Source organism: Protopterus annectens, chromosome 3.part0 (genome assembly GCF_019279795.1).
Source record: "Protopterus annectens isolate FY-2018-M chromosome 3.part0, PAN1.0, whole genome shotgun sequence".
NCBI classification, from domain to species: domain Eukaryota; kingdom Metazoa; phylum Chordata; order Ceratodontiformes; family Protopteridae; genus Protopterus; species Protopterus annectens.
This window is the reverse complement of record NC_056731.1, coordinates 316,445,683-316,470,093: the sequence shown is the minus strand read 5'-3', so window position 1 is coordinate 316,470,093 and position 24,411 is coordinate 316,445,683. Positions and strand designations below refer to the sequence as shown.

Below are 24,411 nucleotides of genomic sequence, written 5' to 3'. Positions count from 1 at the left end.
AACATGTGCATGCTTCAACCCAAATTCATGAGTGGTAAGGAAGTATGAGTATAGGGAAAAGAGGCCCCACTAGCTACACATGAAGACCAGCTGACAACATTCCCTCACCTCTCTCAACATGGAAATAACATATGGGTCAACAGTAAGGCATTTGGCCCAGAATGGAAGGATTTCAGTGTCACATGGTTTATTTATATACTGAATGTTTGCTTAAAATGTTTCTAATATGTTGGTAGATTATTCAGCATGTGTAATAGTGACTTATTTTACGTAAACTGGTAAACAAGATCAGGGTCGATTTCCACATAGCTTCGCCCCTTTGTAGTTGGCCACACCCATTCAGCTGTCTCCTGCAGCCCACTTTTGATCTGAAGTCACTAGCTGCCACTGCTCTCCACTCTGAACTACCAGTCATCATAAGCTCCAGCCACATAATGCACTTTACTAGTTCTGATAACGTGAAACAATGCACGGCAACACTAAACTCAATTATCCAAGAGTAAAGTAAATTAAAGCACCTCCAATATAATGAAGTGCAATAACGGATATCAATGCAAAAAAAAATTGTAAACAGTTAAATATCTGAAATATGTGGAATGCAATTTTAATGCTTCAAATATAAATGCGATTTGAATTTGAAGTAGAGCTGTTGTGCACAACGCCATAAGAAAAGGTGCTTTGAGTCATCATACGAGTCAGTGTTCACCTACTTCTAATCCCTCTCTAAGACTAGCTTTCCTTACATTCTGGACAATATCACAGCAAACTTACCAAGTTATAGCCTAGTAGCTTGCTATCAACATATACAAAGTATTCAGTTGCTTAGTTGCTGACTTTTAGCTGATGCCTTTGTGGTCTGGATTGTGACACTGTATAAAACTTTATTGAAACCGAAGAAAATTACTATAAGGTTTAGCAACATTTGAGTAGATTATACTACAGAGACAGGATGAAGGTTCTCTCCTCCTAAATGTAAGCATGGAAGGTAAATGCCCCTCTTCCAATGGGAAAAGCAAGTTTCATTCTGTCACCTGGTGCATACCAAATGAGTGACAATTAGCCTACCTCAATCTATAATTCTCCAAGTTTTAACAAACATTATTACAAAACCATAGATCAACAAATCCACCCTGTGCCAATATCCTAATCATTACCAGCTCTACTGTTATGCAGTATCCAAAGGCAAATGTATGATCTGTGAATCAGCTGATGGTGTAATCTGTAAATTACTGATCACTAGACAAGGAAATACTCTCTGCTGGATGAATTTTTAAAACTCTCAGCAAATTTATCAGACTACAAAACTGACTACCATACAGTCTACTGCTGAAGAACCTGTCATTCCACCATTAAGGATGATTCTAATCAGCAGATGGTTTCCTTTAAACAAAACTCCCTGTACTGAAAATGTGGACTACCATGGCCGCAGATTCCACTTCACTTGCCACACTCTACAGTTTAATACAGTTTTCAATAATCAGATGACTGCCTCTGTCAGCTTCTACCCAGAAGAGTTTCTGCCAATCCTACTCTCCATATGTAGGAATGACTGGGAATCAAGGATGACAAAAGATGTTGCCTGTAGTACTAACATTAACGAGCAACCTTAAAATGTGGTCTAAATATATAATACGCCATGCAACCTTCATAGAAGTACTTGTCAAGACTAAGTAATGCACCATCTGTGGCAACTTCAAACCAGTTTAATTAATGGCAGTAAATAACTCTGCTGCCAATTCCAGAGAGGATCAGGCTCCTCTCCTCCCAATTAATTACCCCTGGACAGACACTTTAATCTTAAGTGACACCACTTATAAACACAGCAAGCTAAACAGCCTAACCCTCCATACACTCCATCCTAAAGGCAAACATCATTGCTAAATAACTCGCCCTATTCCTACAAACACCCTCTGTTTTCAGCCATTACCAAAATGAAATGCTCAAGGTCTTATGGAACTTAAAAGCTTAGATCCAACATGGCCAGTGGCCTTACTGCTCTACTACAGACATCAACCTTAGTAAGCCCAAAGACTCAGCGTAAGGGCTGCTGCAATGCTCTTTATTAATACCACCATCCACATACATAAAGTACTTCTGCTGGCTACACATCAGAGTTCAACATTTTTTTACAATATGACTTCTTTAAACATGAAACTGTTGCACTCATATGGACTTCTTTTAAATGCAAACATCTTAACTAAAGTAAATAAATGCTGTGTGATGCGTTTTGTTTAAAATCAGTACTTTTTTCACACCAACTTCTCTAAATCAGAAGAAACACTGTGCACCCAAAGGCCAGCACATAGGAATACAGTAAAGGCAAAAAACTGCTATATGGATGTGCTTTACTGCTCAGAACAGCATTTCCTGTAACTAACCCTACAGAAGACCGTGCATGCCTTCTAACCATTCCTTCAATAGGATCCCACCTTGTTTCTTCAGACAGGACCCTTTCAATCAGGCACAGGCTCTTCTCATGCAGCAAAATTTTCATTTTTTTTGTATGTTAAGATAATGTCATTCACCTTGTTATTAGTGAATACAGGCTGTTGCGGCTATGTGCTACACCCTTCTTGCTCAATTTCCATGCCTGCTTAATGACTAAAACTGAAAGTAGTAATTTAATCAGTCCCACAATTACCCAAGTCTCTTTATAAGAGAGTCTTCTTGACACCGGCATTTGAACTGCGAAGAGCACTCAAACTCATTGATCCAAACTCATTGATCCAGAAGTCATCAACAAAAGAAATGTAAAACCTGGACTTCAAAAATACAGTTAAAGAACTGCCACTCAGTGTAACGTAGACACCCAAAAAAACTCACGGCATTGTACACATTTGTCTTATGCTATTAACGGTCTTGTGTACCATTAAACTGCATAGCTTGCCTGACTGTATCGATAATTAGCACATTTTCTCTCTGACGGCTCTTTACTTAAAATACCTGCTTTACCTTTCTTTTAATCATGGTTAGTTAACTGACAAGTACTGCAATGGTCATTTTCAGTGCCTCAGACTATAAGCAGCTGCATCTCATCTACCACTGCTTATACTTCCATTTAGTCTACAAGTACTGCTTAAAGTGATCTGCACTCACAGCTTATTCAACTGAATTCTGTATATTGAATGTTTTGGTTATGCTTGCACTAGAGGGCCACTTCAAAAATTGGAACATGTATGGCACTGTGGAAATTCAGTTCAAGAAAATGTGAAATGCTGACTGTGGCTAACCACATTTTAATATTCAGAAATGCATAGCGGTTCTTTAACGATTGCCTTCCTAGCAGGGATTTACATCAGTGTATAGGTAAAGACAAAGGAAAAGGGGAGCTCTAAGTGAAAGACCAGCTCTAGTACAGTGCTTAGTCAGAAGCTGCTGTCAAAAAGGGGATGATTAGTAGGGCATACTAAATGATGCATGATAACTATAATAATCAATCAGATGAGGTTAGAAAGAATGGGAAGACAGGCTAGAAAGCAATTTACAAGGGAACAATGGAAGGATGCGTGTGGCTCCCAAGTATGTATGCGGCAAAATCCAGGTTTAGGATTTTTACTTGGAAGTATTTGTATAGGTATTTTCATACTCCAAGCAGCCTTTAAAGAAATTTTCCTCGGGTAGATAGCAAATATTGGAGGTGTGATGAAGAAAAAGTTAACTGGGAACATAGGTTTTGGGAGTGTAATGAGTTGGCAGATTTAAAAAATTCCCTACAGAGTACTCCGCCAGAAATATTGGGGGAACAAATGGCTGTGACTAAAGAAATAATTCTTTTGAGATGGGACACAGAAGATGAACTAGCCAGAATAAGGAACTTAAGACTAGTTAAACTCTATACACATTTTGTTTTTCATTATGATGATCATGGCTGTTAATTACCCTGTCAAACTGCAGTGCTTGGGAGACGGATCAGTACACTAAACATTGAACACACTGAATAAATGCTTTACATATTCTGCCTTCTGCTAGTTGCTTTCTCGAACCCTAACCCCCAAACAGTGAGATGGCTATTGTAGCAGGATTATAACATGCACTACTAAGAATATAACTGCAAACAGTTTAGTAAGAGAAGCATAACCTGTTGAAGATTTACATATTCTTTTCCACATTATGTCATCATTAAGAGTATCATTATATTTAGACCACACAGCAGAAAGATGCAATTGTAAGCTAAAATTTGCCTTGGTAACAAACAGCTTGAAACATATTTGGTGAAAAGTGTTTGCTTGTGTCAGGAAATGAACTCACTCAGATGTACTTTTAAACTCCTTGTATATTCAGATTTTATAAAAAAATCCATACAGTATGAATTATTTGGATTTAAATTAGACACTTCAGAAAACAGTCTCAAATACTTTACTGATAGCAGTGCTTGTAGTCTGAATTATTTGGGTGGCATTCATAGTCATTAGACTTAAATGCAATGAGTACGTGCAGTGGCTGCATACAAGTGAGGCAAGATTCAGAGACATACAAACAGATTAAAAAAAATCTTAATGCAAATAAGAAAATAACGAGATGGAAATAAGAACTGTGTGTAAAAGGTGGCTCACTTCCTGCCTTGTGAGATTCAGTCATTTTTTGATGTGCAAGTACACTGTGCAACAGACTTCACCCATGTTGCTATAAAGGCCTCGCCTGCACCACCAGATGAGGTACAGTAAAGTACAGTTGTGTACACTTACCATAAATGTAGATGTTCGAGTGTATTCACTGTTGCAGTCATTACATTTGGGTTATCTGCTCGCAGTAGCCCTCAGTTGGCCTGATTAACAAAGTCTTGGGAACTGTGTCATTTGCTGTCCCTTCTTCCATGACGTCAGGTCGTCAGGGGTTTAAAACACGCAGCCGACGTCATTACATCATTTTTTCTTGCCCCAGATTTCAGGTGCCCCCCTAATTAAATCTATAACATATATAATCTATAATACAAGGATATACCTCCAACAAAAAATCAAATACACCAAAAAGCTTTTTGAGCATAGTAAGTGAGGGTAGAGGTATAGCCAAAAGAAGAAAGGGGGCTGGAGGGAGGGTAACCAGGACTGCAACAGTAAATACACTCGAACATCTACATTTATGGTAAGTGTACACAACTGTACTATTTTCCTCTTGTTTCACTGTTGCAGTTCATTTGGGTAGATTCCTCAAGCTAAGGTTAGAAGGAGGAATTTAAATAGAATTAGGACCAGCTATAAGGCCCAGCAAGACTGCAGTGGCAAAACCAGCTCTGGATTTAGAGAAAAATTGGAAAATGATAATGCTTGGTGAAATTATGTACAGAACTCCATGTAGCAGCTTCTAGGATTGTCCTTTGTAGGGATGCCCCTGAGAAAGGCTGCAGAAGTAGATGCAGCCCTGGTTGAATTGGGTCTGATGCCCTGTGGGATAGGTTTTCCATGGTGCTTATAGCAGAAATGAATGCAGTGGCCTATCCATTTTGAAATGGTTTGCTTTGAAATAGCTTTCCCCTCTGTCCCTGCAGCAACTGCAACCAGCAGTTGTTCAGATTTCCTTTGAGGTTTAGTCCTGTCCAAGTAGAATCTAAGTTGTCTGTGCACATATAAGGAGTGCAGTATCTGTTCCCCTTTGTTCTGTGGGTTAGGAAAGAAGGTTGGCAAATGAATGGACTGATTAAGAGCCACACTGGATACCACCTCGGGCATGAAGGAAGGATTGGTTCCGAGGGACACCCTGTCCGCATGAAAGATGATGAAAGGCTCCACTGCTACAAGGGCCTGTAACTCAGATACCCTTCTTGCAGAAGTGATTGCTAAAAGGAAAGCTGTTTTCCAGGAAAGGAATTTTAAATCTGCAGTAGCAGCTGACTCGAAAGGAGGAAGAGTGAGTTTCTCCAAGACAAAGTTAAGGTCCCAGGCTGGAGTTGGAGTTCTCCTCGGTGGTCCTAAATTTTTGGCCCCTCTGAGGAACTGCTTAAGCAGTGGGTGAGAGAAGAGGGGAGGCTCTGTGCTATAATGAGCTGAAATGGCTGAGGCATGAATTTTGATGGAGGAAAAGGGCAAGCCCTTATGAAGCATCTCAGCCAAATATTGTAGAATCTGAGGTAAATTGGGCACTGCTGTGCTCATCCCTTGAGACTGGTTCCAGGTACAAAATCTTTTCCATTTTACAGCATAAGATTTTCTAGTACTAGACCTCCTTGCCTCTAAAATGATATCCATCACTGATTTACTGAGGGGTGGTAAAGGAAAGATTAGGTAATTAGCCAGGCTGCTAGGTTCAGGGTTTGCAGCTGAGGGTGCAGAATCTGGTTCTCCTGCTGAGACAACAGGGAAGGAGTCTGAGGCAGGTGTCATGGGGTCAAGTGTGACACACTGCGCAGGAGGGGGGTACCAGTGTTGATGTGGCCAGTCTGGTGCAATTAAAATCGTCCTTGGCTTGTCCTGTTTGATCTTTAGTAGTACATTGGAGAGCAGATGCAGAGGAGGAAAGGCATAAACTGATAGGTTTTTCCAGATGAAGGATAGAGCATCCACTTTCCAAGCTAGTTTGTGAGGAATCCTTGTGCAAACTTTGCCCAATTGATGGTTCTGGGGGAGGCAAACAGGTCTATATCTGGGCTCCCCCATTTGCTTGTCAACATGTTGAAAATCCTTGGTTCCAGTTTCCACTCGTGTGGATCCATGAGGTTTCTACTTAGTCCATCTGCCAGTGTACTTAGTTTTCCTGGCAGGAATTGCGCTTGTAGAGTCACTTGGTAGCTCAAGGCTGTGTTCCACAATACCATGGCTAGTCTGCAGAGGGGGTAAAAGTGTGTGTACCCCCCCCCCGGTTGTTTATGTACCATATGACCGTGGTGTTGTCTGTTTTTACCATTAGTTGTCCTGGAAGAATGTGGTCCGTGAAGGCTGTCAGAGTATTCTGTACAGCTAACATTTCCTTTTGATTTATGTGTAGGTGCATTTGACTTGGGTTCCATTTGCCCTGAATGCACTTCCCTGCCAGGTGAGCCCCCCCATGCATAGTCTGATGCATCTGTTAAGGTTTGGGCGGCAGGGGGTAGTGTGAATGGTAGTCTCTTGTTTTGGTGGCAGGCCTCTGCCCACCAAAGGAACTCTAGGGGTAGGCAAGGTATGATAGGAATCATAGTTTCTAGATCCTGTGAATGCTGACACCAGAGGCTTTTGAGATACCATTGCAGTTTCCTCATATGCAGCCTTGCATATGGAATTAAAAGAATGCAGGAGGACATGAACCACAAAGCTTGCAGTATTTGCCTTGCAGATAACTGGGTTTTTGTGGCCACTTGTTTGAAGTAGGTTGTTCAAATGAGTCAGTTTCTCTGGCGTGAGGAAAGCCATCTGGGAAGTTGTATTCAAGCTTGCTCCCAGGAATATAATTTGTTGACAGGGTACCAGGCGGGATTTCTTTTCATTTATGGTGTACCCCAGACAAGTCAGTACCCTTTGAACAAAGGCCAGAAGATTCAAAAGTATGTCCTGGCTTTCTGCCTGAATTAGACAATCGTCCAGGTATGGATATATTTGAATATTTCTTTGCCTGCAGAATGCAATGACTGGAGCTAGGCACTTTGTAAATACCCTGGGCGCAGTAGATAAGCCAAAGGGCAGTGCAGAGAACTGATAGTGCATGTAGCCTGCGTTGAAGCGTAGGTATCTACTGCAAGACTCCCTGATAGGGATGTGCAGGTATGCTTCTTTTAAGTCTAGTGTTGCCAACCATGCATCTTTGCCTAGCATAGGAAGCAGCTGATGAAGAGTCAGCATCTTGAATTGTGGAATCACCAGAAAGGTATTCAGAGAAGAAAGGTCCAGGATAGGACACCATGTATTGCCTTTTCTGGGTACCAGAAAAAGTCTTGAATAGAAACCTTGTCCCTTTTCCTCTTCTGGTACCAACTGAATAGCCTCCATGCTTAAGAGAGGGAGTACTTGATTTTGGGCCTCTGCCCACTGATTTGGGGGTAGATCTGGCCACCCGCTTGGTGTTGGTAAGGTGTGGAAGTGAAATCTGTATCCTCGAGACACTATATTTAAAACCCATTTGTCCTGGGTAATGAGTTCAAAGTTTTTGGCCTGCAGACCAATCTTTCTGCCTAAAGGAGCATTCAGTTGGGAAGTGCTTGGAAGTTTTTAAAAGCAAGTAATTGAGACAGTTTTCCATAAAGGGGGGGGGGTCTTACTACTCCCTGATTTGGGTGCGGAAACCCCCCACTGCTTAGTCTTGTGTGTCCCCTGGGACTGAAACCTGGGGTTTCTGCTGTGTCTGGGTTTGGCTTGAGAAGACCTGGAAGGAGCTGGAAAGGACCAATTCTTAGAGGGCCAGTGCCGACTAAATCTAGGAGGCTGAACTTGTAAGAAATCTTTAACAGTTTGCATAGATTTAGCTTTATCTTCCATCTTTTTAAGAACTTCCTCAGCCTTGTTGCCAAACAGGTGGTCCTGATTTAAGGAAGCATCCAACAATTTAGCTTTAACATGATCAGGCAAAGATTGCTCCTTAAGCCAAGCATGCCTTCTGAGCACAGACCCAGTAACAGCAGCTCTGCAACAGGCCTCTAATGAATCAAATCCACATTGCAAAGTATGTTTTCCAACCTGTTCAGCAGAATGCATTAAATCCTGTAATTCTTTATTTTCCACACAGTCAGGAATCAACATAATTTTCTGTTTAAGCAATCCAATAACATGTTGCTGATACTTTTAACATATGAAACTGGCAGTTTAAAGCCCTAATGGCCAAGGTTGCAGAAGTGTAAACCTTTTTACCCGATCTATCCAGCGCCCTGGAGTCTCTATCAGAAGGGGTAGGATTTTTAGCAGTAGAAACTTTATTGCCCTTGGGTCCCTGTGAAATAGTCTCTGGATCCGCAATAGGATTTTTAAAAAGGAACTTGTGTGAATCAGGAACCCTGTAATATCTGTCAGGTTTTCTGGGAGCAGGAGGCAAAGAATCAGGGGCCAAACTAGATTCCGAAAAATCATCATCAACAATGTCTAATACAGGAGGAGTAGCTAAAGGGTCTATGCTGAGGCAGGAGTAAGAAATCCCTAAGCCTCTTTTTTGAATCAGAAAAATCCTGGCTTTTCCAGTGGAAATTCTCCCTTAGAGTATATGTAAGGTTTCACCAAAAGAAATATCCTCTGGAGGGGAAGCAGAGGGAATACAGTCCTCTGCATCAAAATCCTCATAAGTAGATAAGGGCAAATCCAGATCATCAGAAAAATCAGAATCCTGGTCAAAAGATTCATAAACAACTTCAGTCCTAGGTCTCTTAGAAGGGGGAGGTTGGCTTCCCCTGATTAGAGTTATAAGATCTTCAGCCATTCTTATCATTTGTTTTTTAGGCATAGAGGCCTGAGCATGCGGCCTGGGCGTCGTTTTTTTAGGAATGGTTTGAGATTTAAGCCTAAATTAAGGAGGAGGTGTCTGTTTAATATGCAAGTTCGTAGGCCTGAATACGCCCCCAGAAGCCGGTGCCTGCACAGCGGCTCCGGACCCATCCAAGGTAGAGACATCCACGAGTTCCATAGTTGAAGCATCTCGCGGCATACTGGACTCCGAATCGGTCTCAGTAGAGGCCTGCAAATCAGAAGTAGTGGGTATCAGGGGCAGCGAAAGCACTTCACTGAGTACCGGTGAACTAGTGACTGGCTTAGGAGAAGCGTCATTGGCAGTTTTGGACCTCGGAGGCCTGTCTCTGTCTTTATCTTTGCATTTTTTCAAAATCCCAGTAGTCGGATGGCTAACAGACAACGTTTCTGGATAATTAAACCGAGAACCAAAATATTTAGAGGCAAAAATATACTGACGACGGATTATGCGCTGATTAAATTTATTTATTATTTTATTTATTTATTTAAATTTGTTGACTGGGAGTGTCCGACTGGATGTGGGTCCATTTTCAGCGGAGGCCCGGGGAGAAAAGCTCCACAGTAAAATAAACAGACAGTAGTTACATTGGATTACATAGCGATTAACAATTTAACATAGAAATTACTTACAACATATTCACAGATGAAGAACATAGTACATCAGTAGACAACTAGAATCTTTATCTGTGAAGTACATAACAGGCATTAACAAATGTAACAATGAGAAGTTCCTGCTGTATAATAAGTACTAGGCTTATGAGCATCTGAGCTTGGTATAATCAAGGTAGTTAGTGGAGTGGAAAGAAAGGTAGTAGTTGGATGGGGTGGATGATATTAGAGTGGGAGTTGCAAGGGCATAGCCAGCATGTTTTTAGGTGCGCTTTTAATAAAGTTTTGAAGTTGGTGCATGATGGTACAGAGGTAACTGTGGGTGGGAGTGAGTTCCATAATTTGGCTATGGCGCAAGAGAATAGTGCTTCACCAGCAGAGTTATTGGCTTTAGTGATCTGCAAGTGATTTTTGTTGCTGGATCTTAGTGGTCTGGTGGTGCGATAGGGTTGGAGTAGATTCTGGAGGGATGGGACATTTAGTGGATGGTTTACTAGTTTGTGGGCGAGTGAGAGTTGATACCACTGAAGGAGGTGAGGGAGTTCAAGCCAGCCCAGTTCAGCAAGTGAGAGACAGTGGTGACTACGGTAGGATGCCCCTGTGGCGAATTTGACGATTTTGTTGTAGCAGGTCTCTAGCTTGTTTAGATCACATTGCCTTAGGTTGGTATATACTGGAGAGGCATAAAGTAGGGTGGAGATAAGGTGGGAATTTGCTATTGAAATCTTTGCTGCTTTGGTGAGAAATTATTTATTTCTGTATAATGCTCCTAGTTTTTTGTGGACTTTTTTTATGGTCATGGATATTTGAATGTCAAATTTTAGTTTATTGTCTATTTCCACTCCTAGCAATTTGGTGTGTTCAGTTGGGTATATAGTGGTGTTGTCTTTTGCTGTGATGTTAAAGTGAGAGTTGTTTTGAGTATGTTTGGTGGGTTGGAAGATGAGTAGTTTAGTTTTGTTTGGGTTGAGTATTAATTGGGCATCGGATAACTTTTAGTTATGTACTCACCATAACTTCAGATGTTTGAGATCCATCTCGCCTACATTCTGTACTGATGGGCTCGGAGCCGATCCCTCGGCTCTGACTCGGCACGCTTATGCTATAGAGCGAGGCCTCTTATTGGCTGAGCTATCTTTATCCCAGGATGCACCACCAGTAATCCCCCAGATCTTGTTTGTCCGCATTCATGCACACATGCACAACTTGATTATATAACATTGTTAGATGTTTCAAGATGAAACAATAGGATTCGGACCTTCTGATATCCTCTGATCTCCAAGGAAGGGGGAAGGAGGGTGGGTTATTAGGAATGTAGGCGAGATGGATCCCAAACATCTGAAGTTATGGTGAGTACATAACTAAAAGATGTTATGTGATCCTATCTGCCTACATTCTGTACTGATGGGACAGCGTCCCTAGCACCTAAATCGGGTGGCTCATTGGAAAACACTCCTGAGCACTGTGGAACCAAATGAAGCTCGTCCTCTAGATGCCACATCTAATTTGTAGTGGGAAATGAATGTGTGCGGGGAAGACCATGTAGCCGCAGCACAAATGTCACTAATAGCAAGCTTAGAATGAAATGCTATCGAAGTAGCCATAGCCCTTGTAGAATGAGCTTTGACAGAGGTGGTAAGTTCTTTGTTAGAATAAAAATAAGCTTGAGTAATACAGTCCCTGATCCATTTGGCAATAGTGACCTTTGTGACAGCTTTGCCCAATTTGTTGTCTGCGAAGGATACAAACAACTGATCTGTTTTCCTTGTTTGTTTGGTCCGGTCTAAATAAAAACGTAACTGTCTGTGGACATCTAGTGTGTGGAATATGAACTCCGCTTTGTTAGAGTATTTTGGGAAAAAAATGGAAGCTCTAACGATTGTTGTAAGCAGAAACTAGAACAAACTTTAGGGACAAAGGAAGGATTTGGCCTGAGGGATACTCTGTCTTTGTGAAAAACCAAGTACGGGGGTTTTACTGACAAAGCCTGAAGCTCTGAAACTCTTCTTGCAGAAGTAATTGCCACCAGAAAGGCTGTCTTCCATGATAGAAACTTTATATCACATGAAGCTGCCGGCTCAAAGGGGTAAGAAGTCAAAGCGCGTAACACTATATCGAGATCCCATGGAGGTGCAGGATGAGAAATCGGAGGTCTTAATAGAGTAGCACCTTTCAAGAAGGTCTTACACAATCTGTTGCTCATTAAGGGTGGGTCTATGGATTCATGAAAATTAGAGATTGCTGCCAACTGTACCTTGATGGTAGAAACTGAAGAGCCTTGATTGAAAAGAGAAGTCAAAAATTTTAGTACCTCTGTCACGGGAATAGAAATGGGGTCCAGGCCCTGGAGTTGAGCCCAAATAGCAAATCTCTTCCATTTGCTAGAGTACAGTTTCTTTGTAGCAGACTTATGGGCCGAAGATAATATGTGTACAACATCTGGATCCAATGTATGACTCCTGACTATCGTCGGAAGAGGAGGAGCCAAGCCGTCAATTTTAAGGTGTCTAGGGACTGGTGGAATAGTCCCGACTGGTGAACAAGTAGGTCTGGGATCTGGTCCAGGATCCATGGACCTTCCAGAGCATGTCTCCGAAGATAGGGGAACCATACTTGACGAGGCCAGTAAGGAGCAATTAAGATCATTTTGCTCCCCAAGAGAGATGCCTTTTGAATCACCCTGGGAAGGAGAGGAACTGGAGGGAAGGCATAAAGCAAGCCGGTGGGCCAAGGATGGACTAATGCATCCATGGGGCTCTTCCCCGGAGCCGGGGTTAGGGAGAAGAACTCTTTGCACTTTGTATTCCGAGGAGTCGCGAAGAGATCGCAACACGGAACTCCCCATTTGCTGAAAATCTGGTTTGCCACTGTTATATTCAGTGACCATTCGTGAGGAGAGAGGATGGTTCTGCTCAATCTGTCGGCTATCACATTGGACTTGCCCGGTATGTGAGTAGCCACTAGGAAGCGTCTGGTCGAGACTGCCCATTCCCAAACTCTCATGGCTTCTCTGCTAAGAGGATAGGATCTAGTCCCTCCCTGTTTGTTCAGGTACCAGACAACTGACATGTTGTCTGAGTGAACAGCAATTACGCCCTGAGGGAGATAATCATGAAGGGCTTGAAGGGACAGAAGCACTGCCCTCATTTCTAAGACGTTGATATGAAGCAAAGCCTCTACTGAGTGCCATTTGCCTTGGACTGACCTGCCCAGGGAATGCCCCACCCCCCCCCGTCTGGGAGGCGTCCGTGGTCAAAATGGCCGCCGGAGGGGGTAGAACAAAGGGTCGTCCCTGATCCAAGTTGGAGGGCACTAGCCACCAGCGGAGGTCCCGTTTGCAAGATTCCGTGATCCATATGAGGTGACTGAGAGGGAGTTCCTGAAAGGACCACTGAGCTGAAAGAAGCCACTGAAGAATTCTCATGTGCAACCTTGCCAGGGGAACTAGAAGAACCGTGGCGGACATGGATCCTAATAGCTGCAGGACCATTCTGGCTGGGGCTTTGGATCTGGGAAGTAAGGCTCGAACTTGAGCCTGTATGGTTAGTATCCTGTCTGTAGGTAGATAGACCCGCATTCGGTTTGAGTCTATCTATACCCCTATGAATCTTATGCGTTGAGATGGCAGCAACACAGACTATAGCCAATTGAAGGTGATTCCAAGGGAATTGCCCAGTGATATAATGGCTTGTAGGCTCCGCAATAGTAGATGCTTGGAGGTGGCAGTTAGGAGCCAGTCGTCTAGATACGGAAACACCTGGAATCCTAGACTTCTCAGGTGAGCAGTCACGACCGCCAAACATTTGGTGAACACCCTGGGGGCTGTGGTGAGACCAAAGGGCAGCGCACGGAACTGATAATGACCGTCTCCTAGGCTGAAGCGCAGATGTCTCCTGGATGCTCGATGTACCATGATATGGTAATAGGCGTCCTTGAGATCTATGGAGCACATCCAAACACCCTTCTCCAGCAATGGGAGAATGGTTTGTAGAGTGACCATTCGGAACTTGGACTTTTTGACTGAACGGTTTAGGATGCTGAGGTCCAAGATGGGCCTCAAGTCCCCGGTCTTTTCTGGCACCAAAAAGAATCTTGAGTAAGTCCCTAATCCGATCTGGTCTGCGGGGACCGGTTGGATGACTCCTTTTTGCAGCAGCTTTGAAACTTCTGAGGCTGCGATATCCCGTTGACTGGGTGGCGGGTCCGGAATTTTTCTGGGCTGAGGGGGGGGGATGAGAGAATGGGATGGAGTAACCTCCGGCTATAATCCGAAGCACCCATCGGTCCTGAGTGATACCTTCCCAGGCCTTTAGGTCCTTCGAGAAAAGACCCCCGACTGGCTCCGGAGCTGCACAGCCGGGCAATCCCTCAGGGACTATGGAAGGCTGAAGAGCCACGAAAGGACTCGCGGTCTCCAGCATTGCGAGGGCCTCTGCCGCCTCTGGGACGGCGTCTTCCGGAAAAATGTCCCCCTCCTCTGCCTCTGGAAGGGGAATCCTCCTGCTGAGAGGGGTAAGGCTTCTGAGATCTACGGAACGACATTTTCCCTCCTCTTTTAGCCTTGGGATAAGGCCGAAAGGGAGTGGAAAATCGTGCCCCTACGGCAGTCAGAGTCTTACCCTCCTGTTCACAGTGGGTTAGTGTGTCCTTTACCTTGGGTCCAAATAGGGAGGACCCATCAAAGGGGGCGTCGGCAAAGGAAGACTTAAAGGCCTCCGCGAAATGACACAGGCGGAGCCAGGCTTGTCTCCGAAGAGCAACGCCTGTGCCCGCCGCTCTACTCGCCCCTTCGGCCGCATAAGAAATGAGCCTCATGGACGAGTTCGAAATGGACGACATTGCAGCCAGCTGAGAGCCAACCGTCTGGGCCAGCTCCTCAGGCAGGTTACCCAAGAGGGTATCTGATAGCTCCTTAATCAGATCCCTCTGAAATCTGGTAAAGTGCGTAAGGTAGTTCAAGGACCTCAGTGTAAAGGCCGCTGAACTGAGGGTGTGCTTTCCATACCGATCCATGCTCCTAGACTCCTTAGGAGGATGGACGGACGTCGAAGCCTCTGCTACATCTTGCTGGGTAGCAGATGCCACCACCAAAGCATCTACAGCCACACCTTTCGTTAGAAACTCTTTTTCAGGGGGCGCCGAGAGGAACTTATTCGGACGAGCAGGCACGGTTCCACAGAGTCTGGGTGTTCCCACGCCCGACAGATCAAATCCAAGAGCTCATCGAAGGGCGGAGACACCCAGGAGGCGGAGGGCTGAGCCCCGAAGGCCTTCAGGAACACCGACTCATCAGCAGAAGGAGGTTTGGACTGCCAGCCGCCTCGTTGTTTTAGGGCTTCAAGGATGTCTGCAAAGGAGACATCATCCGAGGACGACTTAGGGGACCCCTCTGCATCATCGAGATCAGTGTCAGATGTCAGAGACTCATCAGGGGAGTCAACGTGCTTCCTCTTGCACGATCTTTTCCTGGGGGGTTCTTCCGAAGAGGCTTCAGAAGGACCTCCAGGAGGGGGAGAAACCCCAGCGAGGGTAATCTGAGGCCCCAGGGCTCCGCTGTCTAAGGACAGGGGGACTGCCAACGACCCAGTTTCCGTATGCAGGGGAGGAGCTGAGGAACCCGTGGAGGTAGCCAAGGAAAATTTGGCTAATGCGCTCCTCATAGCCCTGAAGGTGGGACCACCAGAATCCTGGGAGGGTCCCACCTCCGTGGCCACGACAGTGGACGGCACTCCCGCCGCCGACACACCAAGAGGGAGACTTGGGACCGAAAGCATCAATCCCGAAGCCTCCCCCCCAGGGCCGAAGGAAGAAGTCCGTGTACTGAACTCCGACCCAAGGGCCGGAGTTGGAGCAAGGGTCGGGCCCGACCCTAACACCTCCACAGGTTCCACCAGCACCGGCTCCAACGGTGCCGAAGCTGTTGGAGGAGGAACCACAGTAGGGGAATGGACCATCGGCTCGAAGCCAACTGGGCTGGAGCGAAACTAGCTTTGGAACACCGGAGACTGGAAGAGTCGAAGGAGCACCCTGTCGATGTCCGAATCCGACATCTTGGATGACCTAGAGGATACCGATCGGGCCCGAACCAATTTCTCCATCGGCTCCGAAGGGCTCGGGGTCCGGCTCCGAATGGACTCAACAACTATCGGCTCCGAGGAAGATCTTAAGGAAATTTCCCTCGGTGCCGATAAGGACTTCGGCTCCGAGGGGGAAGAGTCTGAGCGGTAGCTTATCGGCTCCAATATCAGTGGAGCCGATGAGGGTGACCCGCCTCTCGATGCCCCAGACCTCGGCTCCGAAACCAGAGGGGTCGAGGCTGGAGGCATCGAGGCAGACCGTTCCGCCCTTGGCTCCGAAGTCCGTGGAGCCGATGGAGAAGTCTGCTTAGATTTTTTAGCGGTCGGTTCCGACTGACTGGTCGGAGCTGACGCTTTCTTCTTTTTAGAAGGAGATGGAGAGGAAGATAAAGCCTCCTCGAAGGAAGGCTTGATTAATCCCTTGAGGATTAATTTGTTCTTCCTCTCCTGGAGGACTCTTGAAGAGAACGCGTGGCACACACTACACGACTCTTGTAGGTGCTTGGCATCTAAGCAATAGACGCACGAGGAGTGGTCGTCCGTTATGGACATTTTAAACCCACACCTCGTGCATTTCTTAAACCCGGAGGGTTTGTGTTCTTTAGACATAACTGTTTAACCACAGAACCTATCTAAGTGAAAAAAACACTAAACTTAGTCAAAGGTAAAGTTCAATTCAACAAATTTAACAAATATATATATATATATATTTTTTTTTAAACACTAACAGTTAAACAGACAGAGAAAGAAAGAAAGAGAGTCAAGACCCTCTAACTTAAATGGGTACTTGACCCAAGAAAGAGACACTAGTAACAAAGCAACAGGGGAAGGCCCCTCTAACTAAAAAGTACAGTTTTGTACCTACCATAAATGTAGATGTCCGATAGGCATGCATCTGCAGTCCTTACAAATGGGTTGTCCTGTCGTCAGGCAGCCCTTCGGTCAGCCGGATTCCAAAGTCTGGGTCTGGCCTCGGCTGATGTCGCACTTCACCCGACGTCATAGCTGCAGTTATTCGGGTATAAAGGTATCAGCCGACGCCATCTTCCTCAGTGTTTCTTGCCCCAGATGCCAGGTGCCCTCTAGGAAGGCTAAATTTGGATAATTGCAAAAGTTTCCAAATAAGAGAGAGCAAATAAAAATAAACATGTATATACATATATACAAACAAATATACCATAACAGATTCCCCCAGCTAGCTATAAGATGGGTACATACCCTAGGAGTACCTCAGAGGGGAAGGAGGGAGGGTAATCCTGACTGCAGATGCATGCCTATGGGACATCTACATTTATGGTAGGTACAAAACTGTACTATGTCCTTCAAGGATGCATCTGCAGTCCTTACAAATGGGTAGAATACCATAGCCAAACTGGGGGAGGAGGAGTAATAAGATTATGGTGTAGTTAAGATCCCTTGCAAAACAGCAGTGGCAAACCCTGCTCGGGATCTGGAGTATAAGGGTAAATTATAATGCTTGGCAAATGTATGCACGGAGCTCCAAGTAGCAGCCTCTAAAATATCTTTGGTAGCCACTCCTCGTAAAAAAGCTGTGGTAGTGGCTGTAGCCCTTGTAGAGTGAGGTCTGATGTTTTCTGGAGTTTTCTTCCCATGGTAAGAGTAACAAAATCTAATGCAATTTCCTATCCACTTAGAGATTGTCTGTTTTGAAATTGCTTTTCCTTCCATTCCTGTTGCATATGATACCAGTAGCTGGTCAGTTTTTCTATTGCTCTTGGTCCTGTCCAGGTAGTAACGTAATTGTCTATGAACATCCAAGGTATGCAACAGTCTTTCTCCCCTGTTCTGTGGGTTGGGGAAGAATGTAGGCAGGTGGATAGCCTGGTTTAAAGATACTCTGGAGACCACCTTTGGCATAAAAATAGAAGTTATGTTCTTACCATAACGTTCCATGTTAGTTGTCTTCTTCTCGCCTTCTTCTTGCTGGATGGGTTCGGAGCCGACCTCGGCTCCGACTCGGCCACTCTAAAGCTCGAGAGTTGGTTCCACCGGCTCGAGGCTCCCCTTATATCCCACAATGCTAGGCGAGAGTTACCTCAGATCTCGTTTGTAAGCTAACCCCAGCTTATAACAGAAAACAGTATAACTGTGAAAAAACAGAATCCACCTCTAACAACAGGAAGAAGAAGGGTGACCTACATCCTGAACAAGAAATATGCATAATAGCATATAGCTAAGAAAGAGGTGGTAGAAAGAGAGGTCACGATCACAACTCCTCTAGGTCTGTCCAGGCCGGGGGAAGGAGGGGGGCCTTAAGAAGGCGAGAAGAAGACAACTAACATGGAGCGTTATGGTAAGAACATAACTTCTATATGTTAAGTTGTCTATCTCGCCTTCATTCTTGCTGGATGGGACCACGTCCTAGCACCTTGTCCCGGGTGGCCTAACGGAACAGACTCCTGAGAACAGTGGAACCAAAATTAGCTCTATGCCTAGAAGCTAAATCCAACTTATAATGGGAAATAAAAGTGTGAGGAGTAGCCCAAGTAGCAGCTGCACAAATGGTGTCAATAGGCAGTCTGTCTTGGAAGGCTAGAGAAGTAGCCAAAGCTCTGGTGGAATGGGCTTTAGGCTTATTAGGCAGTTTTGTGTCTAATCTCATAAACAAGGGTAATCAGAGATGTTAGCCATCTGGATAAAGATACCTTTGAAACTGGAAGTCCCTTTCTGCTTTCCGCATAGGAGACAAACAGCTGATCAGATTTTCTGAATTGTTTCGTCCTGTCCAAGTAGTACCTTAATTGACGATGAACATCCAGACAGTGTAATTTTTGTTCAGACCTATTTGAATACTCGGAAAAAGACAGGAAGGTCAATGCATTGGTTTAGATTTGATGTTGAAACCACCTTAGGCAAAAAGGACGGGTTAGTTCAAAGGAAACTCTGTCCTTATGGAACACAAGGTAAGGAGAACGCCAACTGAGTGCTTGAAGTTCTGAAATTCTTCTAGCTGATGTGATAGCCACCAGAAAGAGAGTTTTCCATGATAATAACTTTAAGGAACATGAAGCTGCAGGTTCGAAGGGGAAAGAATCAAAGAAGCAAGAACTAAATTTAGGTCCCAAGGAGAAGGAGGATTTCTTACAGGAGGTCTGAGAAGAAAAACTCCTTTCAAAAAGGCTTTGCAGAGTTTGTGGGACATTAGGGCGGATTCAGAAATACCCACATGGAAATTAGAAATAGCTGCCAATTGAACCTTAAGAGTAGATGGAGATGAACCTGCATGGAAGAGTTCAGCAAGAAAATCGAGGACTAGTTGGATGGAAGCGGTGAAAGGATCTATGTCCTTTCCTTGTGCCCAATATGAAAATCGTTTCCACTTACTCAAATAAATCTTCGAGTGGAAGATTTATGGGAAGCTATCAAAATATCTCTAACAGAGTGAGATAATTGAGGAAGCCTGGCTACGGTTGGAAGTGGAGGAACCAAGCAGTGAGGTTCAGAGAGGGAGGGAGCGATGAAACTGACCCGACTGATGGATCAAAAGATCTGGAACTAGGTCCAGATTCCACGGTCGCTCAAAAGAAATCGATGCAGAAAGGGGAACCACACTTGTCGAGGCCAGTAAGGAGCAATGAGGATCAATGAGGCCTTCTGAGCGATAGCTTTCTGTATTACTTGAGAGATCAGTGGGAAAGGAGGAAATGCATACAGAAGTCCCGGGCCAAACTTGGACTAGCGTCTCTGCTGGGTTGGCCTGGTAAAGGGAATAGAGTGAAGTATTCTCTGCACTTGCTGTTTTGGGGAGTAGCAAAAGGTCGCAGCAAGGCTGACCCCACTTGAGAAAATCTCTCTCACTACAGAGTCTTTCAGAGACCACTCGTGAGGCATGAGAATAGCTCTGCTCAACTTGTCCATAATGTGATTGGACTTCCGGGATGTGCGTTGCTATCAGAAAACGCTGAGAAGAAATCGCCCATTGCCACAGTCTGAGTGCTTCTCGACACAGGGGTATGATCTGGTTCCGCCTTGTTTGTTGATGTACCACACTACAGACATATTGTCTGTCTGGATTGCAATCGTTCCCAAGGGAAGAGAGTCTTGAAGGGCTTGCAACGCTAAAAGCACTGCTCTCATCTCCAGAACATTTATGTGCAAGTGGCATTCGTTTGGTTGCCATGTGCCCTGGACTGTCCTGCCCTGATAATGCCCCCACCCGATCAGGGAGGCATCCGTTGTCAGAGTAGCAACGGAGGAGGTGGAACAAATGGTCTCCCCAACAGGAGCTGGGGAAGACATCCACCACATGAGATGCTTTTGCACGCTTGCGTGATCATAATGGTGTGAGACATTGGAAGTTCCTGGTATGACCATTGAGAAAAGAGCATCCACTGAAGGATCCGCATGTGGTATCTGGCCAATGGGAGGAGAGGTATGGCGCTGCCATAATTCCCAACACCTTTAGAACTAACCTGGCTTTGGCTCTGTTGTTGTTGAGAAGAAGTGACACCAATTTTGAATGTCTGATATCCTTTGGTTCGTTAGTGTTGCAGACATGTTTACAGTATCTAAATTTGCCTATGTAGGTAATAGTGCGACAAGGCGACAAAACAGACTTTTCGCAATTTATTGAGATACCCAGTTGTTGACAGGCGAAAAGTGTAATCTCTGGCCATCAGAAGGAGATGCTTGGTGGGAGCTGTGAGGAGCCAGTCGTCCAAATATGGAAACACCTGGAATCCTTGTCGTCTCAGGTGAGAAGCTACCACTGCCATGCATTTGGTAAACACCGGGGGCAGTGGTGAGACCAAAGGGCAGGGCCCTGAATTGAAAATGACTGGTTCCCAGCCTGAAGCGGAGGAATCTTCTGGAGCGTCTGTTCATTTTATGTGATAGTACGTCCTGAAGGTCTATAGAGCACATCCAGTTTCCTTTTCCCAATAGGGAAGAATGGATTGCAGCGTGACCATCCGAAATCTTGTTTTCTTGACCGATCTGTTCAAGATACTGAGATCCAAAATTGGTCTCCAGTCCCTGTTTTCTTTGGAACTAAAAAGAACCTTGAGTAGATTCCGGATCCTAGTTGGTCTGCTGGCACTGGCTGAATAGCTCTTTTGCAAGCAGTTTTGAGACTTCCAAAGCTGCTATATCCCTTTGAGGGTGGAACATCTGGAAGGGATTTTTGACTGACTTGGAAAGCGAAGAAAGGGAATAGAATAACCTTGAAATGATGGACTGTACCCATTTGTCTTGTGTCAAGGATAGCCAGGCTTCTGGGTACAGTGACAATCTTCCCCGACTGCCTCGAAGATGGGCAGTCGGGCAACACCTCAGGGATGCTGAAAGGGCTTATCGGAGGCGTCTCTCGATTGCCCTGGTTCTGGACCCCTCTGCCTCTAGGGCGGCGTCTACCATTGTTGTTCCCCCTCTGCCTCTGGCGGGAACTGACTCTGTCGTCAGGCGAAGTCCCTTGAGATTGTTTACTGAACCACATCTTTCCCCTTCTGGCCTTTGGGGTAAGGCCTAGAAGGAGTGGAAAACGGACTCCGACGGCAGAAAGGGTCTTGCCATCCGTCGCACCTAGTCAGGGTTTCTTTCACTTGCGGACCAAAAGAGATGATCCATCAAAGGGAGTTAGTGAAAGACGTCTTGAAAGGTTCCATAATTGCATAGCCGCATCCAGGCGTGCCTACGTAAGGCTACCCCTGTTCCTGCGGCTCTGCTCGCTCCATCAGCCGCATAAGAGAGGAGGCGCATGGAGGAGTTGGAAATAGAATTAGGATAGCCAGCTGCGTGTTCATTTTCTCTTGGAAACCCGCAGCTGTAGGGTCCTTCATCATTTCACTCGCTTCTTTGATCAAGTCCCTTTGAAGACGAGTGAAATGGCACAGGTAATTCTGCGGACGCATTGTAAGTGTCGCTGAGGAGAACATCCGCTTCCACCTATCCATGGACCTAGATTCCTTGTTAGGTGGATGGACAGGCACTGAAGGATCAGCCAGTTCCTTCTTTGTGGCGGCAGCTACCACCATAGCATCCACAGAGACTCCTTTTGATAAAAATTCCTTGTCTGATGGAGCTGTGATGAATTTGGAGGGTCTCCTGGGAGTGGGGTCCACTGAATCAGGAGCCGTCCATGCCTTTTTAGCAACCACCTGCATGAGGGGGTCGAAGAGGGGGGACACCCAGGAGGTGGAAGGACGAGAGCCAAACGCCTCAAGATACACAGATTCGGCCTCCGAAGGGTTGAGGGCTGGCCAATTTACCCGCTGTTTAAGGATCTCCAGAATGTCTGCAAATGAGACATCATCAGAAGGGGAACGGGGAACCCTCAGAATCATCCAGATCTGTGTCGGACGTGATAGACTCAGGTGAGTCAATGTGCTTCCTCTTGCACTTCCTCTTCGAGGGGCTCTTCTGCCAAATCAGGAGAGGCCTCGAAGAGGATGAAATCCCAAAGGAGCTCCTGAGAAGTTGGCTCTCTGCGGTCCGGGATGAGGGATTGAGTCGACTTACCCTGAGGCAGCATAGAGGGAGGGGCTGACGGAGCCGACTGTGGAGTAGAGCCAGGCTCTAACACACTCCGCATGACCTCAGCACCCCTGTCAGGCAGAGCCAGAGGTCCCGCTCAAGAGCTAAGGACCCTCGGCACCGACAGTGATGGCTCGAGGCGATGTCGGAGCCGAACTCACCAGCCAAGCACCGAGAGGAGAGGGGGTCGGACAAGGGTCCGATGCCACTCACCCCTCGGAGCCGACGAGGAAGTCCGGCGCCGAGATTCCTCCATGGAAGAAAACGGAGCCCGGCAGCGGGCCGAAGACAATTGTCTCGGCTCGAGGTGACCACAGTCTCGGTTCCGACGACCCGGCCCGAGCTCAAGAGAGTCGAAGGAGGAAGGAGTTGATGGACGGGACAGGCACCGACTGATGAGTCGGGCTCTGAAGCATCTGGGCTAGTGCCTCAGACTTGAGTAGTCGACTCACCACCCTCTGAAGGTCATGATCGGACAACCTCGATGACCTAGAGGAATGAGACCTTTGGCTCCGTTCAGACAGCAGGGGAGATCCTGGAGCCGAATGAACGGAGCCAAGAGAAGGTGACCTAGACCTCTTTCTGGTTGTCGGCTCCGAAGATCTTGTTGGAGCCGACACGGGTACTCGATAACCTCGGCTCGGCCGAGCCGGAGCCACAGAAACTGTGGACTGAGTCTTATCGGCTCCAGCCGGAGCCGATAAAGGCAAAGGTTGAACAACCTGAGGTCTCGGCTCAGAAGCCGGAGCCGAAGACCTCGATGCCTTGGAGGGCTTCCCTGTTGAGACAGGGAATCCTCAGGCTTCAACAAGCCTCTCAATATAAGCTTGTTTTTTCTTTCCTGCAGGACCCTGGGGCTGAAGCCATGGCAGACAGCACAGGAGTCCTGCAGGTGCAAAGGCCCCAGACAATAGACACAAGAAGTGTGAGCGTCTGTCAGAGACATTTTCTGACAGCACGCATCACACTTCTTGAATCCGGAGACCTTTGCTTCTTTAGAAATAGCCTAACTGGTGAACACAAACACACACTCAAACACACCAGTTATACTCTGTCAGAATAACAAACTTTAGTAAAATATACTAAAAATAAGTACAATAAAAAGTAGTACACTACACAAACACTCCCTAGGGAAGGGAAGGCCTAAGGCCCAAGGGAAGAACTAAAAGTTCTTTTAACAAGAAACGGGAAGAAAACTAGGTTCGGGGATAGAGTTTAATGAACTACACTAATTTAGGAATAATTAAACTAAAAAAGGGGTAACAAGAGTAACTTTTTATAGAAAAAGCTAAAACTTACCAGGAACCGGTAGAAAAACCAACCTCGAAGCTGTAGCGGCAAACGAGATCTGAGGTAACTCTCGCCTAGCATTGTGGGATATAAGGGGAGCCTCGAGCCGGTGGAACCAACTCTCGAGCTTTAGAGTGGCCGAGTCGGAGCCGAGGTCGGCTCCGAACCCATCCAGCAAGAATGAAGGCGAGATAGACAACTTAACATGTAGGATTAGTTCTCATGGACACTCTATCTTGATGGAAGATCAGGAAGGGCTGTACTGCCATTAATGCCTGTAGTTCAGAAACCCTTCTTGCTGAAGTGATTGCAAGCAGGAAAGCAGTTTTCCATGATAAGTACTGTAATTCTGCTGTTGCTGCTGGCTCGAAAGGAGGGAGTGTCAACTTTTCTAGTACAAAATTCAAGTCCCATGCTGGCAATGGTGGCTTCCTAGGTGTTTTTACATTTTTAATTCCTCTCAGAAACTGCCTGAGCAGAGGATGCGAAAAGACTGGAGGATCCAAGTTATATTCTGCTGAAATAGCTGATGCATGAATCTTAATGGAAGAATAGGACAGGCCATTGTGGAAGAGCTCTGCCAAGTA

At 45.7% G+C, this 24,411-nt stretch overlaps 1 protein-coding gene across 1 annotated transcript in view; it reads right to left on the bottom strand.

Annotated features, from left to right (window-relative positions):
• The window catches only part of DNAJB6 (DnaJ heat shock protein family (Hsp40) member B6), a 982,130-nt gene that overhangs the window by 3,808 nt on the left and 953,911 nt on the right, over positions 1–24,411 (bottom strand). The window lies entirely within an intron of this gene.